At 44.6% G+C, this 13,226-nt stretch overlaps 1 non-coding gene across 1 annotated transcript; it reads left to right on the top strand.

Annotated features, from left to right (window-relative positions):
• Positions 1–10,681: 10,681 nt before the first annotated feature.
• trnan-auu lies at positions 10,682–10,755 on the top strand. Its single transcript has one exon. It is a non-coding gene; the product is annotated as a tRNA-Asn (tRNA).
• The last annotated feature ends 2,471 nt before the right edge of the window (positions 10,756–13,226 follow it).

Raw genomic sequence — 13,226 nt, 5'->3', positions numbered from 1 at the left:
CTCTCCGGATCTCTGGCACCATCCGTGTGTCTAAGGAAGACTGGAAGATATCATTAGAGCCCCTGCAATTTCCACTCTCACTTCCTTCAGTATCCTTGGCTGCATATCATGCACTTCTGGGACCTTATCTACTTTAAGTAAAGGAAGGGGGCAGCACGGTAGCATGGTGGTTAGCGTCAATGCTTCACAGCTCCAGGGTCCCAGGTTCAGTTCCCGGCTGGGTCACTGTCTGTGCGGAGTCTGCACATCCTCCCTGTGTGTGCGTGGGTTTCCTCCGGGTGCTCCGGTTTCCTCCCACAGTCAAAAGATGTGCGGGTTAGGTGGATTGGCCATGCTAAATTGCCCGTAGTGTCCTAAAAAGTAAGGTTAAGGGGGGGTTGTTGGGTTACGGGTATAGGGTGGATACGTGGGTTTGAGTAGGGTGATCATTGCTCGGCACAACATCGAGGGCCGAAGGGCCTGTTCTGTGCTGTACTGTTCTATGTTCTATGTTCTAAAGCTTTTTATACATATATTTTGTTAGAGATTTATTCATTTTACAAATGAGAGATGAGGTGGGACTCGGTTTGATTGATTGCTGGCGGCCAATGAATTGACCCAAAAGGCCGTACTCTGCACAGTGACAGATGGTGATTGGATATTATCCCAGTGAAATGAGTTTCAGAGTCCCAAGGAGTTTCAGTTTGATCCTGGCAGCACAGAGGCAAGGACTTGCTACTCCCTCTCTCCTCCGTTTTCTGTGAGTGCTGTAGTTCTAAAGCTACAGAGGCCTGAATGAATCCACAATAAAAACCACAAACTGAAAGCAAAGTATGAAGATGAGGGAGGTGCTGCAGACAAACAGCTGAATCAAAGACTCTTTTTCCTTTTACTTATGATTTTTATCCCTTTCCACTCCTCTGTTTTTTGGTCGTATTTGTGTGTGTGTGTGTGTGTGTGTGTGTATGTGTGTGTATAGAGGGTGGGGGGGGGGGGGGGGGCAAGCTAAAATGGGGAATTAGAAGTTAGCTAATTTCTTTTAATATAAATTTAGAGTAGCCAATTATATTTTTCCAATTAAGGGGCAATTTATGATGGCCAATCCACCTCACCTGCACAGCTTTTTGTTGTGGGGGTGAAACCCATGCAGACACGGGAAGAATGTGCAATAAGTTTGATAATAGTTAACCTGTTGTATTTGCTGTCTTTTCATTCCAATTCTTGTTATAAATAAACAGTAATTGTGTTTACATTTACAAACCCGGTAACTGTAATTATTGGGCAGCCAAGGGTCAAGATTCAGATATTTCTCTGAGAATTATTGGTTAATTCACTTGTGTTGTGTCTCCGGGTCAAGTGGGGCTGGAATTGACTGTGTACTAGCCCAGCTTGTCATAACACTGCATGCATAAAACAGAAAATGGCAGGAGAATGCCACAACATTGGTTCATAAACTTTGTACCTCTAACTATATAGACCATCTAGAGAATAGAGGGGGGAAGAGGTTAAACAATGGAGATGAAGTAACAAGATGCACACCTTTACACAGAGCAAATTCACACTGGTGCTACATGAGTTATGGAAAACCTTGTTGGAGCAGGTCACACATAGTCAAGCCTATAAATTTGAGATAGGGGTCCCACACTTTTCAGAATGTATCTGGTTTGGGACAGAGTACGAAAGTAAGGAACTCCGACGGAATATACTCCATAACTATTTAATGCTAATTTTTAATCGAAGGATACTTGCCAACAATCCAGAAGTAAAAGATATGTTCCCATCCTGCAAATGCTAGGATGTTATAAAGCCTTTTTTTCATTAACGTCACTCATTATCCTAACTATAATGGGGAGATGCCGCCGTTCGATTGGGGTGAGCACAGTAAGAAGTCTTACAACACCAGATTAAAGTCCAACAGGTTTGCTTTCGAATCACTAGCTTTCGGAGCACAGCTCCTTCATCACCAATAGACTTTAACCTGGTGTTGTAAGGCTTCTTACATTATCCGAACTGGGAGACCGAAAATTAAGAATAAAACATCAAATTCTAGAGCTGTTCCAAACGTCCTCTCAGGCTCTTTGACTGCTGGACCAATAGGATTGAATTTTGACACAGCACCGAACACAGTGTATGGAGTCACCCTCGACTTTAAGCAAATCGTGGACATGACAGGATTGAACCTGTGTCTCAGGCTCACTGTGATGTGCAAATACTGCAATATTTTGAATTGAGTCTCCTTCATTCTATTACAGACCAACGTTTTATTGGCATATTTCCATATACTACCCCAGGTCTCATCGTCCGTATTGACTACCAAATCTTTCTCCCAAGGCCACAGGATTCACAATATATTCACACAGGATCTAGGGCACAAGGTCTCTCAAAACCTGCTAATTAACTGTTTATGATCTTTAAAAATCTGAAGTTTTTCAACCCGGGAGATCAAACATCAAAAAACATAGTTGTCTTCTTGAGGATAAAGTCTCTGAATTTCACATACTTAAAATGTGGCCTTGGGATATCAAATTGCTGCAATAGCTGCTCAAAAGATGACAAGCAAGCCCGACTGAGCATTTCTCCCAGACTACCTATTCCAAGTCCCACCCAATATCAAACCAATGGTCCATAAGAATGGGTGGAAATCCGGGTTGCCCTGACTGCGAGAGAGAGCAGTAGTTAGTTTTCAATCTCCCTTCTTAGTGACAGACCATCCTCCATGCTCTATGAGGGTTGATAATTTTAGGATTCTCGCACTTCGCAGAGCCAGCCTTGAAGTCCCTGTAGAATAATAGGGCCTGTAAAGGATACACCAACCAGCCTGATTCAATACTGAGCCACACGGATGAGGTGTCCTCTCTAAATCAGTCCCTCAGAATCATAGAATTTACAGTGCAGAAGGAGGCCATTCAGCCCATCGAGTCTGCACCGGCTCTTGGAAAGAGCACCCTACCCAAGGTCAACAACTCCACCCTATCCCCATAACCTAGTAACCCCACCCAACACTAAGGGCAATTTTGGACACTAAGGGCAATTTATCATGGCCAATCCACCTAACCCGCACATCTTTGGACTGTGGGAGGAAACCGGAGCACCCGGAGGAAACCCACGCACACACGGGGAGGATGTGCAGACTCCGCACAGTGACCCAAGCCGGAATCGAACCTGGGACCCTGGAGCTATGAAGCGATTGTGCTATCCACAATGCTACCGTGCTGCCCCTGAAAACATAAGATGAGAGGCTAATTAACACTCTTTAATGTTCAACACTCCTAATCGCTGCCTTGGAATCTGGGAACTGCAACTTAGCCAACTTCAGACGAGGTTTCTTTGTGTTCCATATAAATGAACTAATCATCTCATTAATCCCCATTAAGACCCCAGCAGATAGCAAGGTTGGCAGCATCTGCAAAGGATATAGTAACCTAGACAACACATTAATCTTCATCAATACAATCCTCCCCAGCCAGGATATCGGCAGGGGGACCAGTTGGTCAGGTCCCACCTAATAGATGCAGTCGGCTGGATGAAATCTGCCCGAGACAATTGCTTAATGTAGGGGTAACTACATCACCCAGGTAAGTAAACACTGAGAGAGACCACCTAAAGAGGAAGTTAGCAAAGAGGGGAGGACTTCCTCTGAGCCCACCCACTGGCATAGCCTCAGATTTCATAAAATTCATTTTGTAATCCGAAAAAAATACTAAATCTATCCACCACATCAATAATAGCAGGAACTGAAACATCCGGCTTGGATACAAACAGCAGCACATCATCCACATTAAGCTGCTTCCCTCCACTGTGCAGCCAGGAATTAAAGGGTCCTGTCTGATAGCCTCCACCAAAGGCTCCATAATTACTGTGAACAATAATGGAAATAAAAGGCTCCCCTCCCCTCGTCTCAACACATGTGAGGACCGGTAAGGCTGACCCTACAGCTATACCATCATCACCATCAGAAGGTAAAAGCCTCAGAAAAGAGGAGAAAAGATATGCCTAAAAGAGAATGGGAACCAAATGCACCTCCTGCATTTTGACCCTACCCATGAAGACCAAAACCTCTTAACCACCTCCTGGCAAGGGCGCCACCCATATCGATCATGATTAAAGCAAGGATACCAATTAACCAGTATTACCATCATAAACATACAGATAAGCAGAAGAAAAGACGGATATCTAACACGCAGCCCAACTACCCCCATTTACACAGCGATAGGAGGAGAATGCTGAAGGGTATCTTCGTTTCAAATAAATGGGGGTCCCTGAGATTCTTAGCAATAAAATATTATGTTTAGTGCTCAATTATTAACACCTCCCAACAGACATGATAAATGGTGACATAAGATCAGACAAGGGGCATTGTGACAGGGAGAGAGTCCGGATGTTTCTCTTTTTTAAATAAATTTAGAGTACCCAATTCATTTTTTGCCAATTAAGCATGTTCAATCCACCTAGCCTGCACATCTTTGGGTTGTGGGGGTGAAACCCACGCAAGCATGGGGAGAATGTGCAAACTCCACACGGACAGTGACCCAGAGCCGGGATCGAACCTGGGACCTCGGGCTGTAAGGCAGCAGGGCTAACCCACTGCGCCACCGTGCTGCCCTCAAGTCCGGATATTTCAATGAGCTACAGATTGTTACTCCAAATTATTGCCTTCCATAGAGTTCACAAATCCAAGGCCATAGGCAGATTATCGAATATCTTTGCAAAGTTGTCAGATAGAATTCTCAGTGTCGCAGGATAAAGCAGGGCATAATTCAATCCAGCCGCTTAAGCTGTTTTCTAACATCAACAAAGTCTCCATGCTTCTGCTGCCACGCCACCAAGAAATCCTGGAAAAATAAGACCACTGTCCCTCGTGGAGCCAGGTCCCAGCACACCTTGCCACCTCCAGCACCCTCTGGTGATCCATGAAGTTATGAAAGTGAATAATTACAGGCCAGGGGCATTGACCCTGTGCCTCAAAGTCTGGACGGGATGTGCCCTTTCCAACTTGATAGCCACCTTTAGCAAATGTGGGAGCCAGCTCAGGAGCTATCCTCCACTCCTTCTGGCAAACCAACGACATTGTTCCTCCGGCCTTGGTTCTCCAGATCCTCCAGGATTCCTGGCATACCTCACAGCTGGTTTTCCAAGATTGAATACGAGCCTCGGTTGAGGAAGCAACATTTTTAACGTTCACAATTCTTTATCCGTTTCATCGGGCTTTTCGGTAGTATTCAGCAGTTCGGTTTCATGAGCAGTAATATTCTGTGTCAGCAAGCCGAGTTTATCATCTATCTCTCGAATGATATTCACAGTGCTTTCGAGAGGGCCGGGTCGAGAGCTCGCTCGAAGTTTAAGTCTCCATATTGAGGGGTCAGCACCACCCCAACTGCTCATTTTTATCGACAGCTTTCTTCGGATTCTTCTGCCTTTTTTTTCTCCAACGCTCAACCAAAAATCCTCCAGGATCATATAATTGAGTATTAACTCCCAGATTAGGTAAGTATGTGCTGCGCAACCAGGAGAAATGAAGGATTAAAGGATGAGTAGGGGCAGAACCTGCGCAAACGCTGCTATTCCCATGCTCACATCACGTGATCCCACAAAAGATAGCTTTTCTAACACCTTCGCCTACTGATTTGTAAATTCCCCAAGTGTACAAGTTACCTCCTCTCTTACCTCCACCCGGGTAGCATATTCTTCCTTTGTAAAGACGGTGCTAAGTACTTGTTTAGTAACCGCTCTATTTCTCCTGCCCCCATGTACAATTCCTCTTTATTATCCTAGTCAGCCCTACTCTTCCTTTTACCACCCTTTTATTATTTAGATATTTATATATATTTCCCTCGCGTACTGTGGTCAGTTAGTGGTGCAGGTCTGTGTCCCAATAGTGAGGTAGATTTCTTTGTGTTTTCATGGGGACAGAGTGAAATAGAAGAAGATTCTACACAAATGCTCTGGACACCATAGATCATTGTGATTTATTGATTTCTATTGTCAGCACCAACATATATATACTGGATAAACCATGGCACAGATAAGGATCAGATCAACATACATATTACACAGCTGAAAGAATCCATGATTCGTGTAACAGAGATACTGCCAGACCTGCTAAGTGTTTCCAGCACTTTTTGTTTTTATTTCAGTGTCTGCAGTGTTTTGAATTCAGCCTTACCCATGATATCTGCTCCTCCCACCCCTCCTCATCTCAGTCCATCAATATATCCTTCAATTCCTTCCACCTTCATTTTTTTAAAGGAATCTGTTTCCTGAGGTTTTACATTTTAACAAACAACACAACAAAACATCAAAAATGATACAGGACAGCAAGAAAACAGGTCCAAATATATGAATACGCTACAAGCCCACTGACTCCCACAGCTATCTGGACTACAGCTCTTCCCACCCTACACCCTGTAAGGACTCCATCCCTTTCTCTCAACTCCTTCGCCTCCGTCGCATTTGTTCCGACGATGCCACTTTCCAAAATGGTGCTTCTAAAATGTGTTCCTTCTTCCTCGACCGTGATTTCCCACCTACAGTTGGGGACAGGGCGCTCAACAGTGCATCTCCCGCGCCACTACCCTCGCCCCCTCCACTCCCTCCCAGAACAAGGATAGAGTCCCCCTCGTTCTCAAATTTCATCCCACCAGCCTCCGTATGCAAAGCATAATCCTCCGCCATTTTCGCCAACTCCAGCGTGATGCCACCACCAAACACATCTTCCCTTCACTCCCTCAGTCAGCATTCCGCAGAGACCGTTCCCTCCGAGACAATCTAGTCTACTCCTCCACCATACCCAGTACCTCTCCCATCACCCATGGCATCTTCCTATGCAATCGCAGAAGGTGTAACACCTGCCCCTTTACCTCTTCCATGCTTAACATTCCAGGCCCAAAACACTCATTCCAGGTTAAGCAGCGTTTCACTTGCACCTCTTTCAATCTGGTCTATTGCATTCGCTGCACCCAATGTGGTCTCCTCTATATCCGAGAGACCAAACGCAGACTGGGTGATCACTTTGCTGATCATCTTCGGTCTGTGCGCATTCAGGATCCTGACCTTCCTGTTGCTTGCCATTTCAACAAAAGACCCTGTTCTCATGCCCACATGTCTGTTCTTGGCCTGCTGCAATGTTCCAGTGAAGCGCAACGCAAGCTGGAGGAACAACATCTCATCTTCCGGTTAGGCACGCTACAGCCTTCCGGCCTAAACATTGAATTCAACAACTTCAGATGATCAGCCCCACCTCGACCCATTTGTTTTCATTTCATTTTAACTGTCTTTTACCATTTATTTATTTCCTGCACCTTTCCTGCACCTTTCTCCTCTTTGCTTCCCCCTTCCCCACCCCCCCCACACCTACAGTTCATCCTCTGATGTTAGTTTCTCTGCTGTTTGACCTTTCACATCTTTTGTCCTCTCTGGGGACTGCCATTAACACTCTTTCCCCTTGGTTTCTGTGGCCATTAGCACAAAGTTTCCCTGGGTTTCTGTGGCTATGACTCATCTTTTATTCTTACTCCACAGTATAAATATTTCCCACTGTCTCTGTCTGTTAGCTTTGACAAAGAGTCATCGGACTCGAAACGTTAGCTCTTTTCTCTCCCTACAGATGCTGCCAGACTTGCTGAGATTTTCCAGCATTTTCCCTTTCGAATACAGAGGGGGACAGGGGAACAGCAATATAACCAGCTTTATACAATCATTAGGCATAATTAGATACCTCTCCAGCCCCACCAGAGACCAGGGGAAAACAGGATAAGGCCTTGAAAACATGGTGAAATGGTGCCCACCTTCCCACGTAGTGATTGTTCGCAATTGCCATGAGAGTTCAGGATAAATCTCTGGCTCCATGGTCCGGTGAACACCAATATACATCTCCCCCAACTCCAGCAGCACCAGAGGCACCATTGACACACTGCAACCTCCTCCCCTCAGATACCAGGCCCGTCTGTACACCTGTATGAACCAATCACGGATTCTTTATATGCACCCAAAAAAAAAAGAAAAATATAATGAAAATACGTGAGAATCCCAGTTCGAAGGATTTTACACATTTACCGAACAACGCAATATAACCCCAGCCTCAGGCCCAGTATAGAACAAACATTGTCCACATATTTGTACAGAGAGGACCAGACCTTAGGCGATCTCACAAGACATTGCAATGTAAATCCTGCCCATTGTGCTAGTCTCACTTTAATGTGCTGAGTCCCGAGGTAATCAATATGTGGGATCTATTCCCTTTGCCTCAGAGGCCTCGAGTGAGCGCCATTTAGTATTAGTCTCCAGAAACGGGAGACTGGATGGAACAGCACTCATGGGGGTGACCCGGAGGATTGGAGGCCCTTAGGTTTGTGCACTTTAGGCATAGCCGCACCCTGATACTGCTGGTGCCACCCTGGCACCTGGCATTGCCACCTGTGTGCCAGCCTGGCACTGCCATGGAGCCCAGATGGCACTGCCAGGTTGGCACTGTCAAGCTGCCATATTTTGTGCGCCGGTGATTGGGGTGGGTATGTCCTGTGCAAGTGTTGGGGATGGGTGTGGGGAAGCCCGGGGACCCTCTCATAGTATTTTGGGGCTTGGTGGGGTAGAGCTTCGCGTCAGCGCCCTCAGAGGTTGGGACGCCCCGATCTCCCGCTACATTGAGGAGGCGTACCAGGGAAAGTGCTCTATCGATTACAAAGATTTTCTCCACTTCCTCCACTGTTCTTCCAAGGATACCTTGCAGTCCCACAGTGAGCTACGGATCAAGTGCTGGAAAATGGGATTTGAATAGTGAGGTGCTTGATGGTCAGCGAAGGGCCTCTTTCTGTGCTGTAAAACTCTACAACGCTATAAGCAGAGCCAGATGTTGCAAAAATGCAAATGCTCCCACGCGCACATCACGTGACCCCCCCTTTCACCTTTTAGAATAGAACAGTACAGCACAGAACAGGCCCTTCAGCCCTCGATGTTGTGCCGAGCAATGATCACCCTACTTAAACCCACGTAACCCGTATACCCGTAACACAACAATCCCCCCATTAACCTTACACTACGGGCAATTTAGCATGGCCAATCCACCTAACCCGCACATCTTTGGACTGTGGGAGGAAACCGGAGCACCCGGAGGAAACCCACGCACACACGGGGAGGACGTGCAGACTCCACACAGACAGTGACTGTAGAAGTCAGGTATTTTAAATACACTTAATATAGGTAAGAAGACTGTTTAAGACAGAAATATTAAATCCCAGTTTTAAAATGAAAGAAATATACAACTTCCAAACTCAGACATGTGTTTGGGAAAAACAGAACCACTGATAAATACATCACATTCTTTCAAGAGCAGCAGCAAAATCCCACCTGACAAGTTTTTAACTTGAATTTCTACTGAGTTTCAGCAATGTCTCACCAACAACCGGCAACCGTAAATTAAACAAAACTGGATTCAAATCCTAAGATACTACAATTGGCGTAGTCGGCAGGATCTTATGATTTGAATCCAGTTTTGTTTAATTTACGGTTGCCGGTTGTTGGTGAGACATTGCTGAAACTCAGTAGAAATTCAAGTTAAAAACTTGTCAGGTGCAAATAAGAATTGTTTTATTGAAGTTCATTGGTTACAACTTGAAAATGATTTAAAAGGTAGTTTGTAGACAATTTGATTTTCTTCAAAGAATCACAGGAATTATCTTCTGAGACAATAGCCTGAACACAACTTTAAAAGTCAAAGGCTGAAGTCAAAGTATGAAAATGAAATAGGAATACAGAACTCTTTTCTAATTCTCTTCCTTTACTTTCTCTCTCTCTCTCTGTCTTGTTCTCTTTGTCTCTTTCCTGTCTCTTTCTCTCTGTGTCTTTCTGACTTTCTTTCTTCTTGTCTTCTAGTCTCTTGTCTTTCTGACTTGTCTGTCTTCTTGCCTTTTCTCTTGTCTCTCTGACTTGTCTGTCTTCTTGCCTAAAATGGTGGCCAAATTATCCATGGATATACTCTTTGATATCTGTCTTAAGCGATCCGATCACACCCCAATATAATCCTAATTGGTTTAAGCTATATTCAAAACACATTTGATTTGATAAAAAGCCATCCATCCTCCCAATGCAACGCCACTTCCAATTGTTGCTTATCTGCAACAATTATGTCATCTCATCATGCTATTATTTCGAAAATATAAATGAAACTGTATTTTGACACAGTCTAAAATGTTTCAGCTTGCATACGTTATGGAATGTGGTTCAGGCTGTTATCACAAGTGGCCAGAATTCAGAACAATGGAACCTTTGATTATACCACCTTAAAACCCATGGGATTTTGCTGCTGCCCTTGAAAGAATGTGATGTTTTTATCAGTGGTTCTGTTTTTCCCAAACACATGTCTGAGTTTGGAAGTTGTATATTTCTTTCATTTTAAAACTGGGATTTAATATTTCTGTCTTAAACAGTCTTCTTACCTATATTAAGTGTATTTAAAATACCTGACTTCTACAGTGACCCAGCCGGGAATCAAACCTGGGACCCTGGAGCTGTGAAGCATTGATGCTAACCACCATGCTACCGTGAGGCCACCTTTTAAAAAAATTTCTACGGGATATGAGCGTCACTAACAAGGCCAGCATTTGTTGCCCATCCCTTGTTGCCCTTCAATTTTTTTTAGCGTGTTTAGTAAGCAGCAAGCCAATAACAGTTTCCACAGTGACTAAGTTAGACAGCAGTTTAGTTGGGCGGCGCCATGGCTTAGTTGGATTAAGCGCCTGCCTATTAAACAGGAGATCCTGGGTTCGAATCCCAGTGGTGCCTGCTCTTTATGGTAGCACAGTGGTTAGCTCTGTTGTTTCACAGCGCCTGAGTCTGAGGTTCGATTCCTGTTTTGGGTCACTGTGCGGAGTCTGCACGTTCTCCATGTGTCTGCGTGGGTTTCCTTGGGGTGTTCCGGTTTCCTCCCACATGTCCCGAAAAACTTGCTGTAAGGTAAATAGGACATTCTGAATTCTCCCTCATATTTATGTGGCTACTCAGGGCTTTTCACAGTAACTTCATTGCAGTATTAATGTGGCGACAAGGGGCTTTCACAATAACTTCATACTTGTGACAATTAAAGGTTATTATTATTGAGACAATAAAGATTATTATTAAATGAAGCTCTCTGAGTTTTGTCAGGAGGAACATCTTCAATGATGTGAGTCACTGACTGGGGTACACCACTGATGCTGTTGTGTTGATCTGGGTGGTAAATGTGTTGTGTTCCGGAAACACTGACAACAAGGATATGTAACAAACAGTAATTTATTTACTAACTGAGCAGCTACTTCATGCTTGTGCTCTGCCCACCCAACCTGGGGAGAACTCCCGCACTCCCAACACATGATCATTTTTGTAGCTGCCACATCATGTCATCATGTGACCACTCAATCGCAAAATACCCCATTTAATTGGGACAATTCGTGCCGTGAGATGTAACAGTGTGCATAAATGGAAACTGTGTACAGACCATTTTGTAACGTACAAATTAAACATGCTGTCATGGATCTGCCTAGTAACAGCAGTGACATAAATTTAATAAGACATGATAGGATGTGATCTGCCCAGCAACAGGTACAAATCTGCCTAGCAATAGCAGTAGCTACCATTCAAATGTCAGGATGAGATGTGACATACCCAATCAAGAGATTATTAGGCATCTAGATAATTATAAGGATCACATATTGGCACAAGTAGGCTTCAATGAAGTTACTGTGAAAAGCCCCTAGTCACCATATTATGGCGCCTGTTGGGGAGACTGGTACAGGAATTTAACCCGCGCTGCTGGCCTTGTTCTGCATTACAAGCCAGCTATTTAGCCCACTGTGCTAAACAGCCCCTAACAGATAGAATCAGGTGTAAATTCATTTGGATGTTGTTTGGGGAAAGGGGAAGTTTTGAGGAGTTCAGGGATGATAGATTTATTTTGGAACAAGTGGTATGTTCTACATAAACTATTGTGTGTTCAGTGATTCATGTACTTAATTGTCTGAGAGTTGCGTAATCCTGTTCATGTGTAATTGTGTTTTTTTTAATTTAATAAATAGTATTTAATAATTGTTACATAATGACTGGGCTATTTATTCTCACTAGGATTCCACGTGACTCCTCACATCTTTCCAAACACAAAATTATACACACCCACGATCTGGTGTTTCAAGATGGGATAACCTCACAGATACCATCAGAGTGGTTCATGACAAGGCTAACAATACAAAACCATTTACATATGGGACGCAATTTAACAGAAACATTTCAAAGTGTCATTTTGGGTGCATTTGGCGGGTAGTTTCTTGACGGCCGCATTGCAGAGATCGCGGTCCGTATTCAACTTAGTGCCAAAAATGAGCCCCCACGAGGTTATCGCCATTACTGGCTGTCTCGTTGTCTAATTCACGGGACTCGCTCCTCGGTTTTGCATCACTCACTCTCAGTCAACACACAAACACGGCAGCGTGCAGACCTGTTCCTCGCTTTAGAGATGTCGGACTGGCCAGGCTTCTCAAGGCTGTGAATGAGAGGCAGGATATCCTGTCCCCTGAGGAGGGAAGGACAGGCAGAGGACCAGCAGCAGGGTCAGGAATGCCACCTGGGAGGTAGCAGCTGTCACTTTGGGCAGCATGGTCGCTGTCCAATGTCAGAAGACCAATGACCTCCAAGCTGCACGAGTAAGTTACCACCTTTCTTCTGGCATCAGTTCCACCTGCCACCCTTCAAATTCCCAAACCTTGACCCCCCCCCCAAACAAATTACTGGTGGGCACCTTGCACCTGCCCTACATCCAATCTTTGCGCTTGTTCCTCAATAACCCCTGCCACCCACCCGCGCAACCCCTTCACAGCACCTTCGGTAGTCATTCAATGGATGAAGCTGGAAATAAGATTCCAGATGAATTTGATAATGATCCTCCATCTGTACATCAGTTACAAAGGAAACATCACTACTTCAAAGATTACAGACAGGTGATTATTGAATATACCAGTCAGAAGCTGTTGCCAGATGCCCTTAAAGAGCCATATTACCAGCCACCATATACAGTTGTGTTAGAGTGAATAGATGTGTTTCTACACCCAGAGGGGATGACCACATAGCCACTTACTGACAGCATGGATCATTATATACTGCCTGTTCAGGGATACGACATGATATATGGATGGTCACCATACAAAATGCTGCCATACCTGCTGAATACTTCCAGGCTTTGTAACCTTGATGAAATTTGCAAGTGTCCATGATGGAACGAGTACCCA

Source organism: Scyliorhinus canicula, chromosome 18, assembly GCF_902713615.1.
Source record: "Scyliorhinus canicula chromosome 18, sScyCan1.1, whole genome shotgun sequence".
NCBI lineage: Eukaryota > Metazoa > Chordata > Chondrichthyes > Carcharhiniformes > Scyliorhinidae > Scyliorhinus > Scyliorhinus canicula.
This window is presented reverse-complemented; position numbering and strand designations above follow the sequence as displayed.